This window comes from Coffea arabica, chromosome 11e, assembly GCF_036785885.1.
Source record: "Coffea arabica cultivar ET-39 chromosome 11e, Coffea Arabica ET-39 HiFi, whole genome shotgun sequence".
In the NCBI taxonomy this organism is placed as follows: Eukaryota; Viridiplantae; Streptophyta; class Magnoliopsida; order Gentianales; family Rubiaceae; genus Coffea; species Coffea arabica.
The window spans coordinates 41,425,738-41,452,374 of record NC_092331.1 but is presented as its reverse complement, the minus strand read 5'-3'; the positions used below and the strand labels follow the sequence as shown (position 1 = coordinate 41,452,374).

Below are 26,637 nucleotides of genomic sequence, written 5' to 3'. Positions count from 1 at the left end.
TAAATTACTACAGGATAAAGAACGAATAGGAAATTTGGATTTCGAAACAAAAAAGAGAGGGGTGCAACACGAGGACTTCCCAGGGGGTCACCCATCCTAGTACTACTCTCGCCCAAGCACGCTTAACTTCGGAGTTCTGATGGGATCCGGTGCATTAGTGCTGGTATGATCGCACCCGCCATGTTCCTTTCGCTTTATTCTTTTAAACTACCCCGTCCTGCGAAGCAGTGTGGCTTTTCTAGACCGAAATTCATTTTAAGCGTCAATTCAAGCATTTTCCTCTTATCCTTTTATTTATTTACTTTATATTTTTTTTTGTTATTGATTTGCACCCTGTTTTTTTCCCTCATCCCGCAACTCTAAATTATCATGAAATCAATCCTTCACGCTTGCAGTTAGGGGTGGCAATTCGGGTCCAAATCAGGTTGGCGGGTCGGGTTCGGGTCAACAGACCCGCCAGAAAATCTGTTGACCCGAACCCCGACCCGCCAACCCGTGACGGGTCAGGTATGCTGACCCGAACCCGAAAATTTCAGGTTTACGGGGCGGCGGGTCGACCCGAAATGACCCGAAACTTAATTTTAATTTATTAATTTATCACTGTAATTTCTAATAAAATCAATTTCTCACAAAACTAATTACATAATCAAGTAATAAAAATTTAAATAAATGATTCCAAATCAAATCTAAAATAAATTAAACACCGTAAAAGTGTTTTATCCCAAGCAAAATATAAAATAAATTAAAACAATACAAAAGTGAAAAATAATATAATATATTATTTGTCCAAGTATAATAATTTCAACTTCACACAAATTAAATAAATTCGTTTAGGATTAAGTAATTAATGCCTTTGAAAAAAAGAATAACTTAGTTTAGTTAGATAAAATTATTTTTATGTTTATTAAATTATTTTTAATTCGTAAACGGGTCATATCGGGTCATATCAGGTCACCACGGGTTGACCCGAAATCGACCGGTTTTCTTTTCGGGTTCATCGGGTCCAACCCGATTCTGACCCGAATTCCCGAAACCTCAACCCAAACCCATTAATTTCGTGTTAGGTTCGTGTCGTGTTTTCAGGTCGTGTCGAAAATTGCCACCCCTAGTTGCGGTGATACATTTGCGCCGACAAATTTGAGCGACGATCCGGGCTTTGATCGAGCCGTACCGTTCCTGATTTGTCTCGCGCCTTCAGATCCTCCTTCACGCTTCGACAAGAAGCAAAATATTAAGCAATCGTTCCGACGGAGCTAAATTACTACAGGATAAAGAACGAATAGGAAATTTGGATTTCGAAACAAAAAAGAGAGGGGTGCAACACGAGGACTTCCCAGGGGGTCACCCATCCTAGTACTACTCTCGCCCAAGCACGCTTAACTTCGGAGTTCTGATGGGATCCGGTGCATTAGTGCTGGTATGATCGCACCCGCCATGTTCCTTTCGCTTTATTCTTTTAAACTACCCCGTCCTGCGAAGCAGTGTGGCTTTTCTAGACCGAAATTCATTTTAAGCGTCAATTCAAGCATTTTCCTCTTATCCTTTTATTTATTTACTTTATATTTTTTTTTGTTATTGATTTGCACCCTGTTTTTTTCCCTCATCCCGCAACTCTAAATTATCACGAAATCAATCCTTCACGCTTGCAGTTAGGGGTGGCAATTCGGGTCCAAATCAGGTTGGCGGGTCGGGTTCGGGTCAACAGACCCGCCAGAAAATCTGTTGACCCGAACCCCGACCCGCCAACCCGTGACGGGTCAGGTATGCTGACCCGAACCCGAAAATTTCAGGTTTACGGGGCGGCGGGTCGACCCGAAATGACCCGAAACTTAATTTTAATTTATTAATTTATCACTGTAATTTCTAATAAAATCAATTTCTCACAAAACTAATTACATAATCAAGTAATAAAAATTTAAATAAATGATTCCAAATCAAATCTAAAATAAATTAAACACCGTAAAAGTGTTTTATCCCAAGCAAAATATAAAATAAATTAAAACAATACAAAAGTGAAAAATAATATAATATATTATTTGTCCAAGTATAATAATTTCAACTTCACACAAATTAAATAAATTCGTTTAGGATTAAGTAATTAATGCCTTTGAAAAAAAGAATAACTTAGTTTAGTTAGATAAAATTATTTTTATGTTTATTAAATTATTTTTAATTCGTAAACGGGTCATATCAGGTCACCACGGGTTGACCCGAAATCGACCGGTTTTCTTTTCGGGTTCATCGGGTCCAACCCGATTCTGACCCGAATTCCCGAAACCTCAACCCAAACCCATTAATTTCGTGTTAGGTTCGTGTCGTGTTTTCAGGTCGTGTCGAAAATTGCCACCCCTAGTTGCGGTGATACATTTGCGCCGACAAATTTGAGCGACGATCCGGGCTTTGATCGAGCCGTACCGTTCCTGATTTGTCTCGCGCCTTCAGATCCTCCTTCACGCTTCGACAAGAAGCAAAATATTAAGCAATCGTTCCGACGGAGCTAAATTACTACAGGATAAAGAACGAATAGGAAATTTGGATTTCGAAACAAAAAAGAGAGGGGTGCAACACTAGGACTTCCCAGGGGGTCACCCATCCTAGTACTACTCTCGCCCAAGCACGCTTAACTTCGGAGTTCTGATGGGATCCGGTGCATTAGTGCTGGTATGATCGCACCCGCCATGTTCCTTTCGCTTTATTCTTTTAAACTACCCCGTCCTGCGAAGCAGTGTGGCTTTTCTAGACCGAAATTCATTTTAAGCGTCAATTCAAGCATTTTCCTCTTATCCTTTTATTTATTTACTTTATATTTTTTTTTGTTATTGATTTGCACCCTGTTTTTTTCCCTCATCCCGCAACTCTAAATTATCACGAAATCAATCCTTCACGCTTGCAGTTAGGGGTGGCAATTCGGGTCCAAATCAGGTTGGCGGGTCGGGTTCGGGTCAACAGACCCGCCAGAAAATCTGTTGACCCGAACCCCGACCCGCCAACCCGTGACGGGTCAGGTATGCTGACCCGAACCCGAAAATTTCAGGTTTACGGGGCGGCGGGTCGACCCGAAATGACCCGAAACTTAATTTTAATTTATTAATTTATCACTGTAATTTCTAATAAAATCAATTTCTCACAAAACTAATTACATAATCAAGTAATAAAAATTTAAATAAATGATTCCAAATCAAATCTAAAATAAATTAAACACCGTAAAAGTGTTTTATCCCAAGCAAAATATAAAATAAATTAAAACAATACAAAAGTGAAAAATAATATAATATATTATTTGTCCAAGTATAATAATTTCAACTTCACACAAATTAAATAAATTCGTTTAGGATTAAGTAATTAATGCCTTTGAAAAAAAGAATAACTTAGTTTAGTTAGATAAAATTATTTTTATGTTTATTAAATTATTTTTAATTCGTAAACGGGTCATATCGGGTCATATCAGGTCACCACGGGTTGACCCGAAATCGACCGGTTTTCTTTTCGGGTTCATCGGGTCCAACCCGATTCTGACCCGAATTCCCGAAACCTCAACCCAAACCCATTAATTTCGTGTTAGGTTCGTGTCGTGTTTTCAGGTCGTGTCGAAAATTGCCACCCCTAGTTGCGGTGATACATTTGCGCCGACAAATTTGAGCGACGATCCGGGCTTTGATCGAGCCGTACCGTTCCTGATTTGTCTCGCGCCTTCAGATCCTCCTTCACGCTTCGACAAGAAGCAAAATATTAAGCAATAGCTCCGACGGAGCTAAATTACTACAGGATAAAGAACGAATAGGAAATTTGGATTTCGAAACAAAAAAGAGAGGGGTGCAACACGAGGACTTCCCAGGGGGTCACCCATCCTAGTACTACTCTCGCCCAAGCACGCTTAACTTCGGAGTTCTGATGGGATCCGGTGCATTAGTGCTGGTATGATCGCACCCGCCATGTTCCTTTCGCTTTATTCTTTTAAACTACCCCGTCCTGCGAAGCAGTGTGGCTTTTCTAGACCGAAATTCATTTTAAGCGTCAATTCAAGCATTTTCCTCTTATCCTTTTATTTATTTACTTTATATTTTTTTTTGTTATTGATTTGCACCCTGTTTTTTTCCCTCATCCCGCAACTCTAAATTATCACGAAATCAATCCTTCACGCTTGCAGTTAGGGGTGGCAATTCGGGTCCAAATCAGGTTGGCGGGTCGGGTTCGGGTCAACAGACCCGCCAGAAAATCTGTTGACCCGAACCCCGACCCGCCAACCCGTGACGGGTCAGGTATGCTGACCCGAACCCGAAAATTTCAGGTTTACGGGGCGGCGGGTCGACCCGAAATGACCCGAAACTTAATTTTAATTTATTAATTTATCACTGTAATTTCTAATAAAATCAATTTCTCACAAAACTAATTACATAATCAAGTAATAAAAATTTAAATAAATGATTCCAAATCAAATCTAAAATAAATTAAACACCGTAAAAGTGTTTTATCCCAAGCAAAATATAAAATAAATTAAAACAATACAAAAGTGAAAAATAATATAATATATTATTTGTCCAAGTATAATAATTTCAACTTCACACAAATTAAATAAATTCGTTTAGGATTAAGTAATTAATGCCTTTGAAAAAAAGAATAACTTAGTTTAGTTAGATAAAATTATTTTTATGTTTATTAAATTATTTTTAATTCGTAAACGGGTCATATCGGGTCATATCAGGTCACCACGGGTTGACCCGAAATCGACCGGTTTTCTTTTCGGGTTCATCGGGTCCAACCCGATTCTGACCCGAATTCCCGAAACCTCAACCCAAACCCATTAATTTCGTGTTAGGTTCGTGTCGTGTTTTCAGGTCGTGTCGAAAATTGCCACCCCTAGTTGCGGTGATACATTTGCGCCGACAAATTTGAGCGACGATCCGGGCTTTGATCGAGCCGTACCGTTCCTGATTTGTCTCGCGCCTTCAGATCCTCCTTCACGCTTCGACAAGAAGCAAAATATTAAGCAATCGTTCCGACGGAGCTAAATTACTACAGGATAAAGAACGAATAGGAAATTTGGATTTCGAAACAAAAAAGAGAGGGGTGCAACACGAGGACTTCCCAGGGGGTCACCCATCCTAGTACTACTCTCGCCCAAGCACGCTTAACTTCGGAGTTCTGATGGGATCCGGTGCATTAGTGCTGGTATGATCGCACCCGCCATGTTCCTTTCGCTTTATTCTTTTAAACTACCCCGTCCTGCGAAGCAGTGTGGCTTTTCTAGACCGAAATTCATTTTAAGCGTCAATTCAAGCATTTTCCTCTTATCCTTTTATTTATTTACTTTATATATTTTTTTGTTATTGATTTGCACCCTGTTTTTTTCCCTCATCCCGCAACTCTAAATTATCACGAAATCAATCCTTCACGCTTGCAGTTAGGGGTGGCAATTCGGGTCCAAATCAGGTTGGCGGGTCGGGTTCGGGTCAACAGACCCGCCAGAAAATCTGTTGACCCGAACCCCGACCCGCCAACCCGTGACGGGTCAGGTATGCTGACCCGAACCCGAAAATTTCAGGTTTACGGGGCGGCGGGTCGACCCGAAATGACCCGAAACTTAATTTTAATTTATTAATTTATCACTGTAATTTCTAATAAAATCAATTTCTCACAAAACTAATTACATAATCAAGTAATAAAAATTTAAATAAATGATTCCAAATCAAATCTAAAATAAATTAAACACCGTAAAAGTGTTTTATCCCAAGCAAAATATAAAATAAATTAAAACAATACAAAAGTGAAAAATAATATAATATATTATTTGTCCAAGTATAATAATTTCAACTTCACACAAATTAAATAAATTCGTTTAGGATTAAGTAATTAATGCCTTTGAAAAAAAGAATAACTTAGTTTAGTTAGATAAAATTATTTTTATGTTTATTAAATTATTTTTAATTCGTAAACGGGTCATATCGGGTCATATCAGGTCACCACGGGTTGATCCGAAATCGACCGGTTTTCTTTTCGGGTTCATCGGGTCCAACCCGATTCTGACCCGAATTCCCGAAACCTCAACCCAAACCCATTAATTTCGTGTTAGGTTCGTGTCGTGTTTTCAGGTCGTGTCGAAAATTGCCACCCCTAGTTGCGGTGATACATTTGCGCCGACAAATTTGAGCGACGATCCGGGCTTTGATCGAGCCGTACCGTTCCTGATTTGTCTCGCGCCTTCAGATCCTCCTTCACGCTTCGACAAGAAGCAAAATATTAAGCAATCGTTCCGACGGAGCTAAATTACTACAGGATAAAGAACGAATAGGAAATTTGGATTTCGAAACAAAAAAGAGAGGGGTGCAACACGAGGACTTCCCAGGGGGTCACCCATCCTAGTACTACTCTCGCCCAAGCACGCTTAACTTCGGAGTTCTGATGGGATCCGGTGCATTAGTGCTGGTATGATCGCACCCGCCATGTTCCTTTCGCTTTATTCTTTTAAACTACCCCGTCCTGCGAAGCAGTGTGGCTTTTCTAGACCGAAATTCATTTTAAGCGTCAATTCAAGCATTTTCCTCTTATCCTTTTATTTATTTACTTTATATTTTTTTTTGTTATTGATTTGCACCCTGTTTTTTTCCCTCATCCCGCAACTCTAAATTATCATGAAATCAATCCTTCACGCTTGCAGTTAGGGGTGGCAATTCGGGTCCAAATCAGGTTGGCGGGTCGGGTTCGGGTCAACAGACCCGCCAGAAAATCTGTTGACCCGAACCCCGACCCGCCAACCCGTGACGGGTCAGGTATGCTGACCCGAACCCGAAAATTTCAGGTTTACGGGGCGGCGGGTCGACCCGAAATGACCCGAAACTTAATTTTAATTTATTAATTTATAACTGTAATTTCTAATAAAATCAATTTCTCACAAAACTAATTACATAATCAAGTAATAAAAATTTAAATAAATGATTCCAAATCAAATCTAAAATAAATTAAACACCGTAAAAGTGTTTTATCCCAAGCAAAATATAAAATAAATTAAAACAATACAAAAGTGAAAAATAATATAATATATTATTTGTCCAAGTATAATAATTTCAACTTCACACAAATTAAATAAATTCGTTTAGGATTAAGTAATTAATGCCTTTGAAAAAAAGAATAACTTAGTTTAGTTAGATAAAATTATTTTTATGTTTATTAAATTATTTTTAATTCGTAAACGGGTCATATCAGGTCACCACGGGTTGACCCGAAATCGACCGGTTTTCTTTTCGGGTTCATCGGGTCCAACCCGATTCTGACCCGAATTCCCGAAACCTCAACCCAAACCCATTAATTTCGTGTTAGGTTCGTGTCGTGTTTTCAGGTCGTGTCGAAAATTGCCACCCCTAGTTGCGGTGATACATTTGCGCCGACAAATTTGAGCGACGATCCGGGCTTTGATCGAGCCGTACCGTTCCTGATTTGTCTCGCGCCTTCAGATCCTCCTTCACGCTTCGACAAGAAGCAAAATATTAAGCAATCGTTCCGACGGAGCTAAATTACTACAGGATAAAGAACGAATAGGAAATTTGGATTTCGAAACAAAAAAGAGAGGGGTGCAACACGAGGACTTCCCAGGGGGTCACCCATCCTAGTACTACTCTCGCCCAAGCACGCTTAACTTCGGAGTTCTGATGGGATCCGGTGCATTAGTGCTGGTATGATCGCACCCGCCATGTTCCTTTCGCTTTATTCTTTTAAACTACCCCGTCCTGCGAAGCAGTGTGGCTTTTCTAGACCGAAATTCATTTTAAGCGTCAATTCAAGCATTTTCCTCTTATCCTTTTATTTATTTACTTTATATTTTTTTTTGTTATTGATTTGCACCCTGTTTTTTTCCCTCATCCCGCAACTCTAAATTATCACGAAATCAATCCTTCACGCTTGCAGTTAGGGGTGGCAATTCGGGTCCAAATCAGGTTGGCGGGTCGGGTTCGGGTCAACAGACCCGCCAGAAAATCTGTTGACCCGAACCCCGACCCGCCAACCCGTGACGGGTCAGGTATGCTGACCCGAACCCGAAAATTTCAGGTTTACGGGGCGGCGGGTCGACCCGAAATGACCCGAAACTTAATTTTAATTTATTAATTTATCACTGTAATTTCTAATAAAATCAATTTCTCACAAAACTAATTACATAATCAAGTAATAAAAATTTAAATAAATGATTCCAAATCAAATCTAAAATAAATTAAACACCGTAAAAGTGTTTTATCCCAAGCAAAATATAAAATAAATTAAAACAATACAAAAGTGAAAAATAATATAATATATTATTTGTCCAAGTATAATAATTTCAACTTCACACAAATTAAATAAATTCGTTTAGGATTAAGTAATTAATGCCTTTGAAAAAAAGAATAACTTAGTTTAGTTAGATAAAATTATTTTTATGTTTATTAAATTGTTTTTAATTCGTAAACGGGTCATATCAGGTCACCACGGGTTGACCCGAAATCGACCGGTTTTCTTTTCGGGTTCATCGGGTCCAACCCGATTCTGACCCGAATTCCCGAAACCTCAACCCAAACCCATTAATTTCGTGTTAGGTTCGTGTCGTGTTTTCAGGTCGTGTCGAAAATTGCCACCCCTAGTTGCGGTGATACATTTGCGCCGACAAATTTGAGCGACGATCCGGGCTTTGATCGAGCCGTACCGTTCCTGATTTGTCTCGCGCCTTCAGATCCTCCTTCACGCTTCGACAAGAAGCAAAATATTAAGCAATCGTTCCGACGGAGCTAAATTACTACAGGATAAAGAACGAATAGGAAATTTGGATTTCGAAACAAAAAAGAGAGGGGTGCAACACGAGGACTTCCCAGGGGGTCACCCATCCTAGTACTACTCTCGCCCAAGCACGCTTAACTTCGGAGTTCTGATGGGATCCGGTGCATTAGTGCTGGTATGATCGCACCCGCCATGTTCCTTTCGCTTTATTCTTTTAAACTACCCCGTCCTGCGAAGCAGTGTGGCTTTTCTAGACCGAAATTCATTTTAAGCGTCAATTCAAGCATTTTCCTCTTATCCTTTTATTTATTTACTTTATATATTTTTTTGTTATTGATTTGCACCCTGTTTTTTTCCCTCATCCCGCAACTCTAAATTATCATGAAATCAATCCTCCACGCTTGCAGTTAGGGGTGGCAATTCGGGTCCAAATCAGGTTGGCGGGTCGGGTTCGGGTCAACAGACCCGCCAGAAAATCTGTTGACCCGAACCCCGACCCGCCAACCCGTGACGGGTCAGGTATGCTGACCCGAACCCGAAAATTTCAGGTTTACGGGGCGGCGGGTCGACCCGAAATGACCCGAAACTTAATTTTAATTTATTAATTTATCACTGTAATTTCTAATAAAATCAATTTCTCACAAAACTAATTACATAATCAAGTAATAAAAATTTAAATAAATGATTCCAAATCAAATCTAAAATAAATTAAACACCGTAAAAGTGTTTTATCCCAAGCAAAATATAAAATAAATTAAAACAATACAAAAGTGAAAAATAATATAATATATTATTTGTCCAAGTATAATAATTTCAACTTCACACAAATTAAATAAATTCGTTTAGGATTAAGTAATTAATGCCTTTGAAAAAAAGAATAACTTAGTTTAGTTAGATAAAATTATTTTTATGTTTATTAAATTATTTTTAATTCGTAAACGGGTCATATCAGGTCACCACGGGTTGACCCGAAATCGACCGGTTTTCTTTTCGGGTTCATCGGGTCCAACCCGATTCTGACCCGAATTCCCGAAACCTCAACCCAAACCCATTAATTTCGTGTTAGGTTCGTGTCGTGTTTTCAGGTCGTGTCGAAAATTGCCACCCCTAGTTGCGGTGATACATTTGCGCCGACAAATTTGAGCGACGATCCGGGCTTTGATCGAGCCGTACCGTTCCTGATTTGTCTCGCGCCTTCAGATCCTCCTTCACGCTTCGACAAGAAGCAAAATATTAAGCAATCGTTCCGACGGAGCTAAATTACTACAGGATAAAGAACGAATAGGAAATTTGGATTTCGAAACAAAAAAGAGAGGGGTGCAACACGAGGACTTCCCAGGGGGTCACCCATCCTAGTACTACTCTCGCCCAAGCACGCTTAACTTCGGAGTTCTGATGGGATCCGGTGCATTAGTGCTGGTATGATCGCACCCGCCATGTTCCTTTCGCTTTATTCTTTTAAACTACCCCGTCCTGCGAAGCAGTGTGGCTTTTCTAGACCGAAATTCATTTTAAGCGTCAATTCAAGCATTTTCCTCTTATCCTTTTATTTATTTACTTTATATTTTTTTTTGTTATTGATTTGCACCCTGTTTTTTTCCCTCATCCCGCAACTCTAAATTATCACGAAATCAATCCTTCACGCTTGCAGTTAGGGGTGGCAATTCGGGTCCAAATCAGGTTGGCGGGTCGGGTTCGGGTCAACAGACCCGCCAGAAAATCTGTTGACCCGAACCCCGACCCGCCAACCCGTGACGGGTCAGGTATGCTGACCCGAACCCGAAAATTTCAGGTTTACGGGGCGGCGGGTCGACCCGAAATGACCCGAAACTTAATTTTAATTTATTAATTTATCACTGTAATTTCTAATAAAATCAATTTCTCACAAAACTAATTACATAATCAAGTAATAAAAATTTAAATAAATGATTCCAAATCAAATCTAAAATAAATTAAACACCGTAAAAGTGTTTTATCCCAAGCAAAATATAAAATAAATTAAAACAATACAAAAGTGAAAAATAATATAATATATTATTTGTCCAAGTATAATAATTTCAACTTCACACAAATTAAATAAATTCGTTTAGGATTAAGTAATTAATGCCTTTGAAAAAAAGAATAACTTAGTTTAGTTAGATAAAATTATTTTTATGTTTATTAAATTATTTTTAATTCGTAAACGGGTCATATCAGGTCACCACGGGTTGACCCGAAATCGACCGGTTTTCTTTTCGGGTTCATCGGGTCCAACCCGATTCTGACCCGAATTCCCGAAACCTCAACCCAAACCCATTAATTTCGTGTTAGGTTCGTGTCGTGTTTTCAGGTCGTGTCGAAAATTGCCACCCCTAGTTGCGGTGATACATTTGCGCCGACAAATTTGAGCGACGATCCGGGCTTTGATCGAGCCGTACCGTTCCTGATTTGTCTCGCGCCTTCAGATCCTCCTTCACGCTTCGACAAGAAGCAAAATATTAAGCAATCGTTCCGACGGAGCTAAATTACTACAGGATAAAGAACGAATAGGAAATTTGGATTTCGAAACAAAAAAGAGAGGGGTGCAACACGAGGACTTCCCAGGGGGTCACCCATCCTAGTACTACTCTCGCCCAAGCACGCTTAACTTCGGAGTTCTGATGGGATCCGGTGCATTAGTGCTGGTATGATCGCACCCGCCATGTTCCTTTCGCTTTATTCTTTTAAACTACCCCGTCCTGCGAAGCAGTGTGGCTTTTCTAGACCGAAATTCATTTTAAGCGTCAATTCAAGCATTTTCCTCTTATCCTTTTATTTATTTACTTTATATTTTTTTTTGTTATTGATTTGCACCCTGCTTTTTTCCCTCATCCCGCAACTCTAAATTATCACGAAATCAATCCTTCACGCTTGCAGTTAGGGGTGGCAATTCGGGTCCAAATCAGGTTGGCGGGTCGGGTTCGGGTCAACAGACCCGCCAGAAAATCTGTTGACCCGAACCCCGACCCGCCAACCCGTGACGGGTCAGGTATGCTGACCCGAACCCGAAAATTTCAGGTTTACGGGGCGGCGGGTCGACCCGAAATGACCCGAAACTTAATTTTAATTTATTAATTTATCACTGTAATTTCTAATAAAATCAATTTCTCACAAAACTAATTACATAATCAAGTAATAAAAATTTAAATAAATGATTCCAAATCAAATCTAAAATAAATTAAACACCGTAAAAGTGTTTTATCCCAAGCAAAATATAAAATAAATTAAAACAATACAAAAGTGAAAAATAATATAATATATTATTTGTCCAAGTATAATAATTTCAACTTCACACAAATTAAATAAATTCGTTTAGGATTAAGTAATTAATGCCTTTGAAAAAAAGAATAACTTAGTTTAGTTAGATAAAATTATTTTTATGTTTATTAAATTATTTTTAATTCGTAAACGGGTCATATCAGGTCACCACGGGTTGACCCGAAATCGACCGGTTTTCTTTTCGGGTTCATCGGGTCCAACCCGATTCTGACCCGAATTCCCGAAACCTCAACCCAAACCCATTAATTTCGTGTTAGGTTCGTGTCGTGTTTTCAGGTCGTGTCGAAAATTGCCACCCCTAGTTGCGGTGATACATTTGCGCCGACAAATTTGAGCGACGATCCGGGCTTTGATCGAGCCGTACCGTTCCTGATTTGTCTCGCGCCTTCAGATCCTCCTTCACGCTTCGACAAGAAGCAAAATATTAAGCAATCGTTCCGACGGAGCTAAATTACTACAGGATAAAGAACGAATAGGAAATTTGGATTTCGAAACAAAAAAGAGAGGGGTGCAACACGAGGACTTCCCAGGGGGTCACCCATCCTAGTACTACTCTCGCCCAAGCACGCTTAACTTCGGAGTTCTGATGGGATCCGGTGCATTAGTGCTGGTATGATCGCACCCGCCATGTTCCTTTCGCTTTATTCTTTTAAACTACCCCGTCCTGCGAAGCAGTGTGGCTTTTCTAGACCGAAATTCATTTTAAGCGTCAATTCAAGCATTTTCCTCTTATCCTTTTATTTATTTACTTTATATATTTTTTTGTTATTGATTTGCACCCTGTTTTTTTCCCTCATCCCGCAACTCTAAATTATCATGAAATCAATCCTCCACGCTTGCAGTTAGGGGTGGCAATTCGGGTCCAAATCAGGTTGGCGGGTCGGGTTCGGGTCAACAGACCCGCCAGAAAATCTGTTGACCCGAACCCCGACCCGCCAACCCGTGACGGGTCAGGTATGCTGACCCGAACCCGAAAATTTCAGGTTTACGGGGCGGCGGGTCGACCCGAAATGACCCGAAACTTAATTTTAATTTATTAATTTATCACTGTAATTTCTAATAAAATCAATTTCTCACAAAACTAATTACATAATCAAGTAATAAAAATTTAAATAAATGATTCCAAATCAAATCTAAAATAAATTAAACACCGTAAAAGTGTTTTATCCCAAGCAAAATATAAAATAAATTAAAACAATACAAAAGTGAAAAATAATATAATATATTATTTGTCCAAGTATAATAATTTCAACTTCACACAAATTAAATAAATTCGTTTAGGATTAAGTAATTAATGCCTTTGAAAAAAAGAATAACTTAGTTTAGTTAGATAAAATTATTTTTATGTTTATTAAATTATTTTTAATTCGTAAACGGGTCATATCGGGTCATATCAGGTCACCACGGGTTGACCCGAAATCGACCGGTTTTCTTTTCGGGTTCATCGGGTCCAACCCGATTCTGACCCGAATTCCCGAAACCTCAACCCAAACCCATTAATTTCGTGTTAGGTTCGTGTCGTGTTTTCAGGTCGTGTCGAAAATTTCCAACCCTAGTTGCGGTGATACATTTGCGCCGACAAATTTGAGCGACGATCCGGGCTTTGATCGAGCCGTACCGTTCCTGATTTGTCTCGCGCCTTCAGATCCTCCTTCACGCTTCGACAAGAAGCAAAATATTAAGCAATCGTTCCGACGGAGCTAAATTACTACAGGATAAAGAACGAATAGGAAATTTGGATTTCGAAACAAAAAAGAGAGGGGTGCAACACGAGGACTTCCCAGGGGGTCACCCATCCTAGTACTACTCTCGCCCAAGCACGCTTAACTTCGGAGTTCTGATGGGATCCGGTGCATTAGTGCTGGTATGATCGCACCCGCCATGTTCCTTTCGCTTTATTCTTTTAAACTACCCCGTCCTGCGAAGCAGTGTGGCTTTTCTAGACCGAAATTCATTTTAAGCGTCAATTCAAGCATTTTCCTCTTATCCTTTTATTTATTTACTTTATATTTTTTTTTGTTATTGATTTGCACCCTGTTTTTTTCCCTCATCCCGCAACTCTAAATTATCACGAAATCAATCCTTCACGCTTGCAGTTAGGGGTGGCAATTCGGGTCCAAATCAGGTTGGCGGGTCGGGTTCGGGTCAACAGACCCGCCAGAAAATCTGTTGACCCGAACCCCGACCCGCCAACCCGTGACGGGTCAGGTATGCTGACCCGAACCCGAAAATTTCAGGTTTACGGGGCGGCGGGTCGACCCGAAATGACCCGAAACTTAATTTTAATTTATTAATTTATCACTGTAATTTCTAATAAAATCAATTTCTCACAAAACTAATTACATAATCAAGTAATAAAAATTTAAATAAATGATTCCAAATCAAATCTAAAATAAATTAAACACCGTAAAAGTGTTTTATCCCAAGCAAAATATAAAATAAATTAAAACAATACAAAAGTGAAAAATAATATAATATATTATTTGTCCAAGTATAATAATTTCAACTTCACACAAATTAAATAAATTCGTTTAGGATTAAGTAATTAATGCCTTTGAAAAAAAGAATAACTTAGTTTAGTTAGATAAAATTATTTTTATGTTTATTAAATTATTTTTAATTCGTAAACGGGTCATATCAGGTCACCACGGGTTGACCCGAAATCGACCGGTTTTCTTTTCGGGTTCATCGGGTCCAACCCGATTCTGACCCGAATTCCCGAAACCTCAACCCAAACCCATTAATTTCGTGTTAGGTTCGTGTCGTGTTTTCAGGTCGTGTCGAAAATTGCCACCCCTAGTTGCGGTGATACATTTGCGCCGACAAATTTGAGCGACGATCCGGGCTTTGATCGAGCCGTACCGTTCCTGATTTGTCTCGCGCCTTCAGATCCTCCTTCACGCTTCGACAAGAAGCAAAATATTAAGCAATCGTTCCGACGGAGCTAAATTACTACAGGATAAAGAACGAATAGGAAATTTGGATTTCGAAACAAAAAAGAGAGGGGTGCAACACGAGGACTTCCCAGGGGGTCACCCATCCTAGTACTACTCTCGCCCAAGCACGCTTAACTTCGGAGTTCTGATGGGATCCGGTGCATTAGTGCTGGTATGATCGCACCCGCCATGTTCCTTTCGCTTTATTCTTTTAAACTACCCCGTCCTGCGAAGCAGTGTGGCTTTTCTAGACCGAAATTCATTTTAAGCGTCAATTCAAGCATTTTCCTCTTATCCTTTTATTTATTTACTTTATATTTTTTTTTGTTATTGATTTGCACCCTGTTTTTTTCCCTCATCCCGCAACTCTAAATTATCACGAAATCAATCCTTCACGCTTGCAGTTAGGGGTGGCAATTCGGGTCCAAATCAGGTTGGCGGGTCGGGTTCGGGTCAACAGACCCGCCAGAAAATCTGTTGACCCGAACCCCGACCCGCCAACCCGTGACGGGTCAGGTATGCTGACCCGAACCCGAAAATTTCAGGTTTACGGGGCGGCGGGTCGACCCGAAATGACCCGAAACTTAATTTTAATTTATTAATTTATCACTGTAATTTCTAATAAAATCAATTTCTCACAAAACTAATTACATAATCAAGTAATAAAAATTTAAATAAATGATTCCAAATCAAATCTAAAATAAATTAAACACCGTAAAAGTGTTTTATCCCAAGCAAAATATAAAATAAATTAAAACAATACAAAAGTGAAAAATAATATAATATATTATTTGTCCAAGTATAATAATTTCAACTTCACACAAATTAAATAAATTCGTTTAGGATTAAGTAATTAATGCCTTTGAAAAAAAGAATAACTTAGTTTAGTTAGATAAAATTATTTTTATGTTTATTAAATTATTTTTAATTCGTAAACGGGTCATATCAGGTCACCACGGGTTGACCCGAAATCGACCGGTTTTCTTTTCGGGTTCATCGGGTCCAACCCGATTCTGACCCGAATTCCCGAAACCTCAACCCAAACCCATTAATTTCGTGTTAGGTTCGTGTCGTGTTTTCAGGTCGTGTCGAAAATTGCCACCCCTAGTTGCGGTGATACATTTGCGCCGACAAATTTGAGCGACGATCCGGGCTTTGATCGAGCCGTACCGTTCCTGATTTGTCTCGCGCCTTCAGATCCTCCTTCACGCTTCGACAAGAAGCAAAATATTAAGCAATCGTTCCGACGGAGCTAAATTACTACAGGATAAAGAACGAATAGGAAATTTGGATTTCGAAACAAAAAAGAGAGGGGTGCAACACGAGGACTTCCCAGGGGGTCACCCATCCTAGTACTACTCTCGCCCAAGCACGCTTAACTTCGGAGTTCTGATGGGATCCGGTGCATTAGTGCTGGTATGATCGCACCCGCCATGTTCCTTTCGCTTTATTCTTTTAAACTACCCCGTCCTGCGAAGCAGTGTGGCTTTTCTAGACCGAAATTCATTTTAAGCGTCAATTCAAGCATTTTCCTCTTATCCTTTTATTTATTTACTTTATATTTTTTTTTGTTATTGATTTGCACCCTGTTTTTTTCCCTCATCCCGCAACTCTAAATTATCACGAAATCAATCCTTCACGCTTGCAGTTAGGGGTGGCAATTCGGGTCCAAATCAGGTTGGCGGGTCGGGTTCGGGTCAACAGACCCGCCAGAAAATCTGTTGACCCGAACCCCGACCCGCCAACCCGTGACGGGTCAGGTATGCTGACCCGAACCCGAAAATTTCAGGTTTACGGGGCGGCGGGTCGACCCGAAATGACCCGAAACTTAATTTTAATTTATTAATTTATCACTGTAATTTCTAATAAAATCAATTTCTCACAAAACTAATTACATAATCAAGTAATAAAAATTTAAATAAATGATTCCAAATCAAATCTAAAATAAATTAAACACCGTAAAAGTGTTTTATCCCAAGCAAAATATAAAATAAATTAAAACAATAGAAAAGTGAAAAATAATATAATATATTATTTGTCCAAGTATAATAATTTCAACTTCACACAAATTAAATAAATTCGTTTAGGATTAAGTAATTAATGCCTTTGAAAAAAAGAATAACTTAGTTTAGTTAGATAAAATTATTTTTATGTTTATTAAATTATTTTTAATTCGTAAACGGGTCATATCAGGTCACCACGGGTTGACCCGAAATCGACCGGTTTTCTTTTCGGGTTCATCGGGTCCAACCCGATTCTGACCCGAATTCCCGAAACCTCAACCCAAACCCATTAATTTCGTGTTAGGTTCGTGTCGTGTTTTCAGGTCGTGTCGAAAATTGCCACCCCTAGTTGCGGTGATACATTTGCGCCGACAAATTTGAGCGACGATCCGGGCTTTGATCGAGCCGTACCGTTCCTGATTTGTCTCGCGCCTTCAGATCCTCCTTCACGCTTCGACAAGAAGCAAAATATTAAGCAATCGTTCCGACGGAGCTAAATTACTACAGGATAAAGAACGAATAGGAAATTTGGATTTCGAAACAAAAAAGAGAGGGGTGCAACACGAGGACTTCCCAGGGGGTCACCCATCCTAGTACTACTCTCGCCCAAGCACGCTTAACTTCGGAGTTCTGATGGGATCCGGTGCATTAGTGCTGGTATGATCGCACCCGCCATGTTCCTTTCGCTTTATTCTTTTAAACTACCCCGTCCTGCGAAGCAGTGTGGCTTTTCTAGACCGAAATTCATTTTAAGCGTCAATTCAAGCATTTTCCTCTTATCCTTTTATTTATTTACTTTATATTTTTTTTTGTTATTGATTTGCACCCTGTTTTTTTCCCTCATCCCGCAACTCTAAATTATCACGAAATCAATCCTTCACGCTTGCAGTTAGGGGTGGCAATTCGGGTCCAAATCAGGTTGGCGGGTCGGGTTCGGGTCAACAGACCCGCCAGAAAATCTGTTGACCCGAACCCCGACCCGCCAACCCGTGACGGGTCAGGTATGCTGACCCGAACCCGAAAATTTCAGGTTTACGGGGCGGCGGGTCGACCCGAAATGACCCGAAACTTAATTTTAATTTATTAATTTATCACTGTAATTTCTAATAAAATCAATTTCTCACAAAACTAATTACATAATCAAGTAATAAAAATTTAAATAAATGATTCCAAATCAAATCTAAAATAAATTAAACACCGTAAAAGTGTTTTATCCCAAGCAAAATATAAAATAAATTAAAACAATACAAAAGTGAAAAATAATATAATATATTATTTGTCCAAGTATAATAATTTCAACTTCACACAAATTAAATAAATTCGTTTAGGATTAAGTAATTAATGCCTTTGAAAAAAAGAATAACTTAGTTTAGTTAGATAAAATTATTTTTATGTTTATTAAATTATTTTTAATTCGTAAACGGGTCATATCAGGTCACCACGGGTTGACCCGAAATCGACCGGTTTTCTTTTCGGGTTCATCGGATCCAACCCGATTCTGACCCGAATTCCCGAAACCTCAACCCAAACCCATTAATTTCGTGTTAGGTTCGTGTCGTGTTTTCAGGTCGTGTCGAAAATTGCCACCCCTAGTTGCGGTGATACATTTGCGCCGACAAATTTGAGCGACGATCCGGGCTTTGATCGAGCCGTACCGTTCCTGATTTGTCTCGCGCCTTCAGATCCTCCTTCACGCTTCGACAAGAAGCAAAATATTAAGCAATCGTTCCGACGGAGCTAAATTACTACAGGATAAAGAACGAATAGGAAATTTGGATTTCGAAACAAAAAAGAGAGGGGTGCAACACGAGGACTTCCCAGGGGGTCACCCATCCTAGTACTACTCTCGCCCAAGCACGCTTAACTTCGGAGTTCTGATGGGATCCGGTGCATTAGTGCTGGTATGATCGCACCCGCCATGTTCCTTTCGCTTTATTCTTTTAAACTACCCCGTCCTGCGAAGCAGTGTGGCTTTTCTAGACCGAAATTCATTTTAAGCGTCAATTCAAGCATTTTCCTCTTATCCTTTTATTTATTTACTTTATATTTTTTTTTGTTATTGATTTGCACCCTGTTTTTTTCCCTCATCCCGCAACTCTAAATTATCACGAAATCAATCCTTCACGCTTGCAGTTAGGGGTGGCAATTCGGGTCCAAATCAGGTTGGCGGGTCGGGTTCGGGTCAACAGACCCGCCAGAAAATCTGTTGACCCGAACCCCGACCCGCCAACCCGTGACGGGTCAGGTATGCTGACCCGAACCCGAAAATTTCAGGTTTACGGGGCGGCGGGTCGACCCGAAATGACCCGAAACTTAATTTTAATTTATTAATTTATCACTGTAATTTCTAATAAAATCAATTTCTCACAAAACTAATTACATAATCGAGTAATAAAAATTTAAATAAATGATTCCAAATCAAATCTAAAATAAATTAAACACCGTAAAAGTGTTTTATCCCAAGCAAAATATAAAATAAATTAAAACAATACAAAAGTGAAAAATAATATAATATATTATTTGTCCAAGTATAATAATTTCAACTTCACACAAATTAAATAAATTCGTTTAGGATTAAGTAATTAATGCCTTTGAAAAAAAGAATAACTTAGTTTAGTTAGATAAAATTATTTTTATGTTTATTAAATTATTTTTAATTCGTAAACGGGTCATATCAGGTCACCACGGGTTGACCCGAAATCGACCGGTTTTCTTTTCGGGTTCATCGGGTCCAACCCGATTCTGACCCGAATTCCCGAAACCTCAACCCAAACCCATTAATTTCGTGTTAGGTTCGTGTCGTGTTTTCAGGTCGTGTCGAAAATTGCCACCCCTAGTTGCGGTGATACATTTGCGCCGACAAATTTGAGCGACGATCCGGGCTTTGATCGAGCCGTACCGTTCCTGATTTGTCTCGCGCCTTCAGATCCTCCTTCACGCTTCGACAAGAAGCAAAATATTAAGCAATCGTTCCGACGGAGCTAAATTACTACAGGATAAAGAACGAATAGGAAATTTGGATTTCGAAACAAAAAAGAGAGGGGTGCAACACGAGGACTTCCCAGGGGGTCACCCATCCTAGTACTACTCTCGCCCAAGCACGCTTAACTTCGGAGTTCTGATGGGATCCGGTGCATTAGTGCTGGTATGATCGCACCCGCCATGTTCCTTTCGCTTTATTCTTTTAAACTACCCCGTCCTGCGAAGCAGTGTGGCTTTTCTAGACCGAAATTCATTTTAAGCGTCAATTCAAGCATTTTCCTCTTATCCTTTTATTTATTTACTTTATATTTTTTTTTGTTATTGATTTGCACCCTGTTTTTTTCCCTCATCCCGCAACTCTAAATTATCATGAAATCAATCCTTCACGCTTGCAGTTAGGGGTGGCAATTCGGGTCCAAATCAGGTTGGCGGGTCGGGTTCGGGTCAACAGACCCGCCAGAAAATCTGTTGACCCGAACCCCGACCCGCCAACCCGTGACGGGTCAGGTATGCTGACCCGAACCCGAAAATTTCAGGTTTACGGGGCGGCGGGTCGACCCGAAATGACCCGAAACTTAATTTTAATTTATTAATTTATCACTGTAATTTCTAATAAAATCAATTTCTCACAAAACTAATTACATAATCAAGTAATAAAAATTTAAATAAATGATTCCAAATCAAATCTAAAATAAATTAAACACCGTAAAAGTGTTTTATCCCAAGCAAAATATAAAATAAATTAAAACAATACAAAAGTGAAAAATAATATAATATATTATTTGTCCAAGTATAATAATTTCAACTTCACACAAATTAAATAAATTCGTTTAGGATTAAGTAATTAATGCCTTTGAAAAAAAGAATAACTTAGTTTAGTTAGATAAAATTATTTTTATGTTTATTAAATTATTTTTAATTCGTAAACGGGTCATATCAGGTCACCACGGGTTGACCCGAAATCGACCGGTTTTCTTTTCGGGTTCATCGGGTCCAACCCGATTCTGACCCGAATTCCCGAAACCTCAACCCAAACCCATTAATTTCGTGTTAGGTTCGTGTCGTGTTTTCAGGTCGTGTCGAAAATTGCCACCCCTAGTTGCGGTGATACATTTGCGCCGACAAATTTGAGCGACGATCCGGGCTTTGATCGAGCCGTACCGTTCCTGATTTGTCTCGCGCCTTCAGATCCTCCTTCACGCTTCGACAAGAAGCAAAATATTAAGCAATCGTTCCGACGGAGCTAAATTACTACAGGATAAAGAACGAATAGGAAATTTGGATTTCGAAACAAAAAAGAGAGGGGTGCAACACGAGGACTTCCCAGGGGGTCACCCATCCTAGTACTACTCTCGCCCAAGCACGCTTAACTTCGGAGTTCTGATGGGATCCAGTGCATTAGTGCTGGTATGATCGCACCCGCCATGTTCCTTTCGCTTTATTCTTTTAAACTACCCCGTCCTGCGAAGCAGTGTGGCTTTTCTAGACCGAAATTCATTTTAAGCGTCAATTCAAGCATTTTCCTCTTATCCTTTTATTTATTTACTTTATATTTTTTTTTGTTATTGATTTGCACCCTGTTTTTTTCCCTCATCCCGCAACTCTAAATTATCATGAAATCAATCCTTCACGCTTGCAGTTAGGGGTGGCAATTCGGGTCCAAATCAGGTTGGCGGGTCGGGTTCGGGTCAACAGACCCGCCAGAAAATCTGTTGACCCGAACCCCGACCCGCCAACCCGTGACGGGTCAGGTATGCTGACCCGAACCCGAAAATTTCAGGTTTACGGGGCGGCGGGTCGACCCGAAATGACCCGAAACTTAATTTTAATTTATTAATTTATCACTGTAATTTCTAATAAAATCAATTTCTCACAAAACTAATTACATAATCAAGTAATAAAAATTTAAATAAATGATTCCAAATCAAATCTAAAATAAATTAAACACCGTAAAAGTGTTTTATCCCAAGCAAAATATAAAATAAATTAAAACAATACAAAAGTGAAAAATAATATAATATATTATTTGTCCAAGTATAATAATTTCAACTTCACACAAATTAAATAAATTCGTTTAGGATTAAGTAATTAATGCCTTTGAAAAAAAGAATAACTTAGTTTAGTTAGATAAAATTATTTTTATGTTTATTAAATTATTTTTAATTCGTAAACGGGTCATATCGGGTCACCACGGGTTGACCCGAAATCGACCGGTTTTCTTTTCGGGTTCATCGGGTCCAACCCGATTCTGACCCGAATTCCCGAAACCTCAACCCAAACCCATTAATTTCGTGTTAGGTTCGTGTCGTGTTTTCAGGTCGTGTCGAAAATTGCCACCCCTAGTTGCGGTGATACATTTGCGCCGACAAATTTGAGCGACGATCCGGGCTTTGATCGAGCCGTACCGTTCCTGATTTGTCTCGCGCCTTCAGATCCTCCTTCACGCTTCGACAAGAAGCAAAATATTAAGCAATCGTTCCGACGGAGCTAAATTACTACAGGATAAAGAACGAATAGGAAATTTGGATTTCGAAACAAAAAAGAGAGGGGTGCAACACGAGGACTTCCCAGGGGGTCACCCATCCTAGTACTACTCTCGCCCAAGCACGCTTAACTTCGGAGTTCTGATGGGATCCGGTGCATTAGTGCTGGTATGATCGCACCCGCCATGTTCCTTTCGCTTTATTCTTTTAAACTACCCCGTCCTGCGAAGCAGTGTGGCTTTTCTAGACCGAAATTCATTTTAAGCGTCAATTCAAGCATTTTCCTCTTATCCTTTTATTTATTTACTTTATATTTTTTTTTGTTATTGATTTGCACCCTGTTTTTTTCCCTCATCCCGCAACTCTAAATTATCACGAAATCAATCCTTCACGCTTGCAGTTAGGGGTGGCAATTCGGGTCCAAATCAGGTTGGCGGGTCGGGTTCGGGTCAACAGACCCGCCAGAAAATCTGTTGACCCGAACCCCGACCCGCCAACCCGTGACGGGTCAGGTATGCTGACCCGAACCCGAAAATTTCAGGTTTACGGGGCGGCGGGTCGACCCGAAATGACCCGAAACTTAATTTTAATTTATTAATTTATCACTGTAATTTCTAATAAAATCAATTTCTCACAAAACTAATTACATAATCAAGTAATAAAAATTTAAATAAATGATTCCAAATCAAATCTAAAATAAATTAAACACCGTAAAAGTGTTTTATCCCAAGCAAAATATAAAATAAATTAAAACAATACAAAAGTGAAAAATAATATAATATATTATTTGTCCAAGTATAATAATTTCAACTTCACACAAATTAAATAAATTCGTTTAGGATTAAGTAATTAATGCCTTTGAAAAAAAGAATAACTTAGTTTAGTTAGATAAAATTATTTTTATGTTTATTAAATTATTTTTAATTCGTAAACGGGTCATATCAGGTCACCACGGGTTGACCCGAAATCGACCGGTTTTCTTTTCGGGTTCATCGGGTCCAACCCGATTCTGACCCGAATTCCCGAAACCTCAACCCAAACCCATTAATTTCGTGTTAGGTTCGTGTCGTGTTTTCAGGTCGTGTCGAAAATTGCCACCCCTAGTTGCGGTGATACATTTGCGCCGACAAATTTGAGCGACGATCCGGGCTTTGATCGAGCCGTACCGTTCCTGATTTGTCTCGCGCCTTCAGATCCTCCTTCACGCTTCGACAAGAAGCAAAATATTAAGCAATCGTTCCGACGGAGCTAAATTACTACAGGATAAAGAACGAATAGGAAATTTGGATTTCGAAACAAAAAAGAGAGGGGTGCAACACGAGGACTTCCCAGGGGGTCACCCATCCTAGTACTACTCTCGCCCAAGCACGCTTAACTTCGGAGTTCTGATGGGATCCGGTGCATTAGTGCTGGTATGATCGCACCCGCCATGTTCCTTTCGCTTTATTCTTTTAAACTACCCCGTCCTGCGAAGCAGTGTGGCTTTTCTAGACCGAAATTCATTTTAAGCGTCAATTCAAGCATTTTCCTCTTATCCTTTTATTTATTTACTTTATATTTTTTTTTGTTATTGATTTGCACCCTGTTTTTTTCCCTCATCCCGCAACTCTAAATTATCATGAAATCAATCCTTCACGCTTGCAGTTAGGGGTGGCAATTCGGGTCCAAATCAGGTTGGCGGGTCGGGTTCGGGTCAACAGACCCGCCAGAAAATCTGTTGACCCGAACCCCGACCCGCCAACCCGTGACGGGTCAGGTATGCTGACCCGAACCCGAAAATTTCAGGTTTACGGGGCGGCGGGTCGACCCGAAATGACCCGAAACTTAATTTTAATTTATTAATTTATCACTGTAATTTCTAATAAAATCAATTTCTCACAAAACTAATTACATAATCAAGTAATAAAAATTTAAATAAATGATTCCAAATCAAATCTAAAATAAATTAAACACCGTAAAAGTGTTTTATCCCAAGCAAAATATAAAATAAATTAAAACAATACAAAAGTGAAAAATAATATAATATATTATTTGTCCAAGTATAATAATTTCAACTTCACACAAATTAAATAAATTCGTTTAGGATTAAGTAATTAATGCCTTTGAAAAAAAGAATAACTTAGTTTAGTTAGATAAAATTATTTTTATGTTTATTAAATTATTTTTAATTCGTAAACGGGTCATATCGGGTCACCACGGGTTGACCCGAAATCGACCGGTTTTCTTTTCGGGTTCATCGGGTCCAACCCGATTCTGACCCGAATTCCCGAAACCTCAACCCAAACCCATTAATTTCGTGTTAGGTTCGTGTCGTGTTTTCAGGTCGTGTCGAAAATTGCCACCCCTAGTTGCGGTGATACATTTGCGCCGACAAATTTGAGCGACGATCCGGGCTTTGATCGAGCCGTACCGTTCCTGATTTGTCTCGCGCCTTCAGATCCTCCTTCACGCTTCGACAAGAAGCAAAATATTAAGCAATCGTTCCGACGGAGCTAAATTACTACAGGATAAAGAACGAATAGGAAATTTGGATTTCGAAACAAAAAAGAGAGGGGTGCAACACGAGGACTTCCCAGGGGGTCACCCATCCTAGTACTACTCTCGCCCAAGCACGCTTAACTTCGGAGTTCTGATGGGATCCGGTGCATTAGTGCTGGTATGATCGCACCCGCCATGTTCCTTTCGCTTTATTCTTTTAAACTACCCCGTCCTGCGAAGCAGTGTGGCTTTTCTAGACCGAAATTCATTTTAAGCGTCAATTCAAGCATTTTCCTCTTATCCTTTTATTTATTTACTTTATATATTTTTTTGTTATTGATTTGCACCCTGTTTTTTTCCCTCATCCCGCAACTCTAAATTATCATGAAATCAATCCTCCACGCTTGCAGTTAGGGGTGGCAATTCGGGTCCAAATCAGGTTGGCGGGTCGGGTTCGGGTCAACAGACCCGCCAGAAAATCTGTTGACCCGAACCCCGACCCGCCAACCCGTGACGGGTCAGGTATGCTGACCCGAACCCGAAAATTTCAGGTTTACGGGGCGGCGGGTCGACCCGAAATGACCCGAAACTTAATTTTAATTTATTAATTTATCACTGTAATTTCTAATAAAATCAATTTCTCACAAAACTAATTACATAATCAAGTAATAAAAATTTAAATAAATGATTCCAAATCAAATCTAAAATAAATTAAACACCGTAAAAGTGTTTTATCCCAAGCAAAATATAAAATAAATTAAAACAATACAAAAGTGAAAAATAATATAATATATTATTTGTCCAAGTATAATAATTTCAACTTCACACAAATTAAATAAATTCGTTTAGGATTAAGTAATTAATGCCTTTGAAAAAAAGAATAACTTAGTTTAGTTAGATAAAATTATTTTTATGTTTATTAAATTATTTTTAATTCGTAAACGGGTCATATCGGGTCATATCAGGTCACCACGGGTTGACCCGAAATCGACCGGTTTTCTTTTCGGGTTCATCGGGTCCAACCCGATTCTGACCCGAATTCCCGAAACCTCAACCCAAACCCATTAATTTCGTGTTAGGTTCGTGTCGTGTTTTCAGGTCGTGTCGAAAATTGCCACCCCTAGTTGCGGTGATACATTTGCGCCGACAAATTTGAGCGACGATCCGGGCTTTGATCGAGCCGTACCGTTCCTGATTTGTCTCGCGCCTTCAGATCCTCCTTCACGCTTCGACAAGAAGCAAAATATTAAGCAATCGTTCCGACGGAGCTAAATTACTACAGGATAAAGAACGAATAGGAAATTTGGATTTCGAAACAAAAAAGAGAGGGGTGCAACACGAGGACTTCCCAGGGGGTCACCCATCCTAGTACTACTCTCGCCCAAGCACGCTTAACTTCGGAGTTCTGATGGGATCCGGTGCATTAGTGCTGGTATGATCGCACCCGCCATGTTCCTTTCGCTTTATTCTTTTAAACTACCCCGTCCTGCGAAGCAGTGTGGCTTTTCTAGACCGAAATTCATTTTAAGCGTCAATTCAAGCATTTTCCTCTTATCCTTTTATTTATTTACTTTATATTTTTTTTTGTTATTGATTTGCACCCTGTTTTTTTCCCTCATCCCGCAACTCTAAATTATCACGAAATCAATCCTTCACGCTTGCAGTTAGGGGTGGCAATTCGGGTCCAAATCAGGTTGGCGGGTCGGGTTCGGGTCAACAGAC

The 26,637-nt window shown here is 39.5% G+C and overlaps 22 non-coding genes across 22 annotated transcripts; all 22 read right to left on the bottom strand.

Moving 5' to 3' along the window:
- Positions 1-58: 58 nt before the first annotated feature.
- Positions 59-177, bottom strand: LOC140029068 (5S ribosomal RNA). The gene has a single exon (XR_011832972.1). It is a non-coding gene; the product is annotated as a 5S ribosomal RNA (ribosomal RNA).
- Positions 178-1,312: 1,135 nt separating this feature from the next.
- On the bottom strand, positions 1,313-1,431 carry LOC140029066 (5S ribosomal RNA). Its single transcript, XR_011832971.1, has one exon. It is a non-coding gene; the product is annotated as a 5S ribosomal RNA (ribosomal RNA).
- A 1,125-nt stretch (positions 1,432-2,556) lies between these two features.
- LOC140030864 (5S ribosomal RNA) lies at positions 2,557-2,675 on the bottom strand. Its single transcript, XR_011834783.1, has one exon. It is a non-coding gene; the product is annotated as a 5S ribosomal RNA (ribosomal RNA).
- Positions 2,676-3,810: 1,135 nt separating this feature from the next.
- Positions 3,811-3,929, bottom strand: LOC140029065 (5S ribosomal RNA). Its single transcript, XR_011832970.1, has one exon. It is a non-coding gene; the product is annotated as a 5S ribosomal RNA (ribosomal RNA).
- Positions 3,930-5,064: 1,135 nt separating this feature from the next.
- On the bottom strand, positions 5,065-5,183 carry LOC140029064 (5S ribosomal RNA). The gene has a single exon (XR_011832969.1). It is a non-coding gene; the product is annotated as a 5S ribosomal RNA (ribosomal RNA).
- A 1,135-nt stretch (positions 5,184-6,318) lies between these two features.
- LOC140029063 (5S ribosomal RNA) lies at positions 6,319-6,437 on the bottom strand. Its single transcript, XR_011832968.1, has one exon. It is a non-coding gene; the product is annotated as a 5S ribosomal RNA (ribosomal RNA).
- A 1,125-nt stretch (positions 6,438-7,562) lies between these two features.
- On the bottom strand, positions 7,563-7,681 carry LOC140029061 (5S ribosomal RNA). The gene has a single exon (XR_011832966.1). It is a non-coding gene; the product is annotated as a 5S ribosomal RNA (ribosomal RNA).
- A 1,125-nt stretch (positions 7,682-8,806) lies between these two features.
- Positions 8,807-8,925, bottom strand: LOC140029060 (5S ribosomal RNA). Its single transcript, XR_011832965.1, has one exon. It is a non-coding gene; the product is annotated as a 5S ribosomal RNA (ribosomal RNA).
- Positions 8,926-10,050: 1,125 nt separating this feature from the next.
- Positions 10,051-10,169, bottom strand: LOC140029059 (5S ribosomal RNA). The gene has a single exon (XR_011832964.1). It is a non-coding gene; the product is annotated as a 5S ribosomal RNA (ribosomal RNA).
- Positions 10,170-11,294: 1,125 nt separating this feature from the next.
- On the bottom strand, positions 11,295-11,413 carry LOC140029058 (5S ribosomal RNA). Its single transcript, XR_011832963.1, has one exon. It is a non-coding gene; the product is annotated as a 5S ribosomal RNA (ribosomal RNA).
- Positions 11,414-12,538: 1,125 nt separating this feature from the next.
- On the bottom strand, positions 12,539-12,657 carry LOC140029057 (5S ribosomal RNA). The gene has a single exon (XR_011832962.1). It is a non-coding gene; the product is annotated as a 5S ribosomal RNA (ribosomal RNA).
- Positions 12,658-13,792: 1,135 nt separating this feature from the next.
- On the bottom strand, positions 13,793-13,911 carry LOC140029056 (5S ribosomal RNA). Its single transcript, XR_011832961.1, has one exon. It is a non-coding gene; the product is annotated as a 5S ribosomal RNA (ribosomal RNA).
- A 1,125-nt stretch (positions 13,912-15,036) lies between these two features.
- On the bottom strand, positions 15,037-15,155 carry LOC140029055 (5S ribosomal RNA). The gene has a single exon (XR_011832960.1). It is a non-coding gene; the product is annotated as a 5S ribosomal RNA (ribosomal RNA).
- Positions 15,156-16,280: 1,125 nt separating this feature from the next.
- LOC140029054 (5S ribosomal RNA) lies at positions 16,281-16,399 on the bottom strand. Its single transcript, XR_011832959.1, has one exon. It is a non-coding gene; the product is annotated as a 5S ribosomal RNA (ribosomal RNA).
- A 1,125-nt stretch (positions 16,400-17,524) lies between these two features.
- LOC140029053 (5S ribosomal RNA) lies at positions 17,525-17,643 on the bottom strand. The gene has a single exon (XR_011832958.1). It is a non-coding gene; the product is annotated as a 5S ribosomal RNA (ribosomal RNA).
- Positions 17,644-18,768: 1,125 nt separating this feature from the next.
- Positions 18,769-18,887, bottom strand: LOC140029052 (5S ribosomal RNA). Its single transcript, XR_011832957.1, has one exon. It is a non-coding gene; the product is annotated as a 5S ribosomal RNA (ribosomal RNA).
- A 1,125-nt stretch (positions 18,888-20,012) lies between these two features.
- Positions 20,013-20,131, bottom strand: LOC140029050 (5S ribosomal RNA). Its single transcript, XR_011832955.1, has one exon. It is a non-coding gene; the product is annotated as a 5S ribosomal RNA (ribosomal RNA).
- A 1,125-nt stretch (positions 20,132-21,256) lies between these two features.
- Positions 21,257-21,375, bottom strand: LOC140030659 (5S ribosomal RNA). Its single transcript, XR_011834575.1, has one exon. It is a non-coding gene; the product is annotated as a 5S ribosomal RNA (ribosomal RNA).
- Positions 21,376-22,500: 1,125 nt separating this feature from the next.
- On the bottom strand, positions 22,501-22,619 carry LOC140029049 (5S ribosomal RNA). The gene has a single exon (XR_011832954.1). It is a non-coding gene; the product is annotated as a 5S ribosomal RNA (ribosomal RNA).
- Positions 22,620-23,744: 1,125 nt separating this feature from the next.
- Positions 23,745-23,863, bottom strand: LOC140029048 (5S ribosomal RNA). Its single transcript, XR_011832953.1, has one exon. It is a non-coding gene; the product is annotated as a 5S ribosomal RNA (ribosomal RNA).
- Positions 23,864-24,988: 1,125 nt separating this feature from the next.
- On the bottom strand, positions 24,989-25,107 carry LOC140029047 (5S ribosomal RNA). Its single transcript, XR_011832952.1, has one exon. It is a non-coding gene; the product is annotated as a 5S ribosomal RNA (ribosomal RNA).
- A 1,135-nt stretch (positions 25,108-26,242) lies between these two features.
- LOC140029046 (5S ribosomal RNA) lies at positions 26,243-26,361 on the bottom strand. The gene has a single exon (XR_011832951.1). It is a non-coding gene; the product is annotated as a 5S ribosomal RNA (ribosomal RNA).
- Positions 26,362-26,637: the final 276 nt, after the last annotated feature.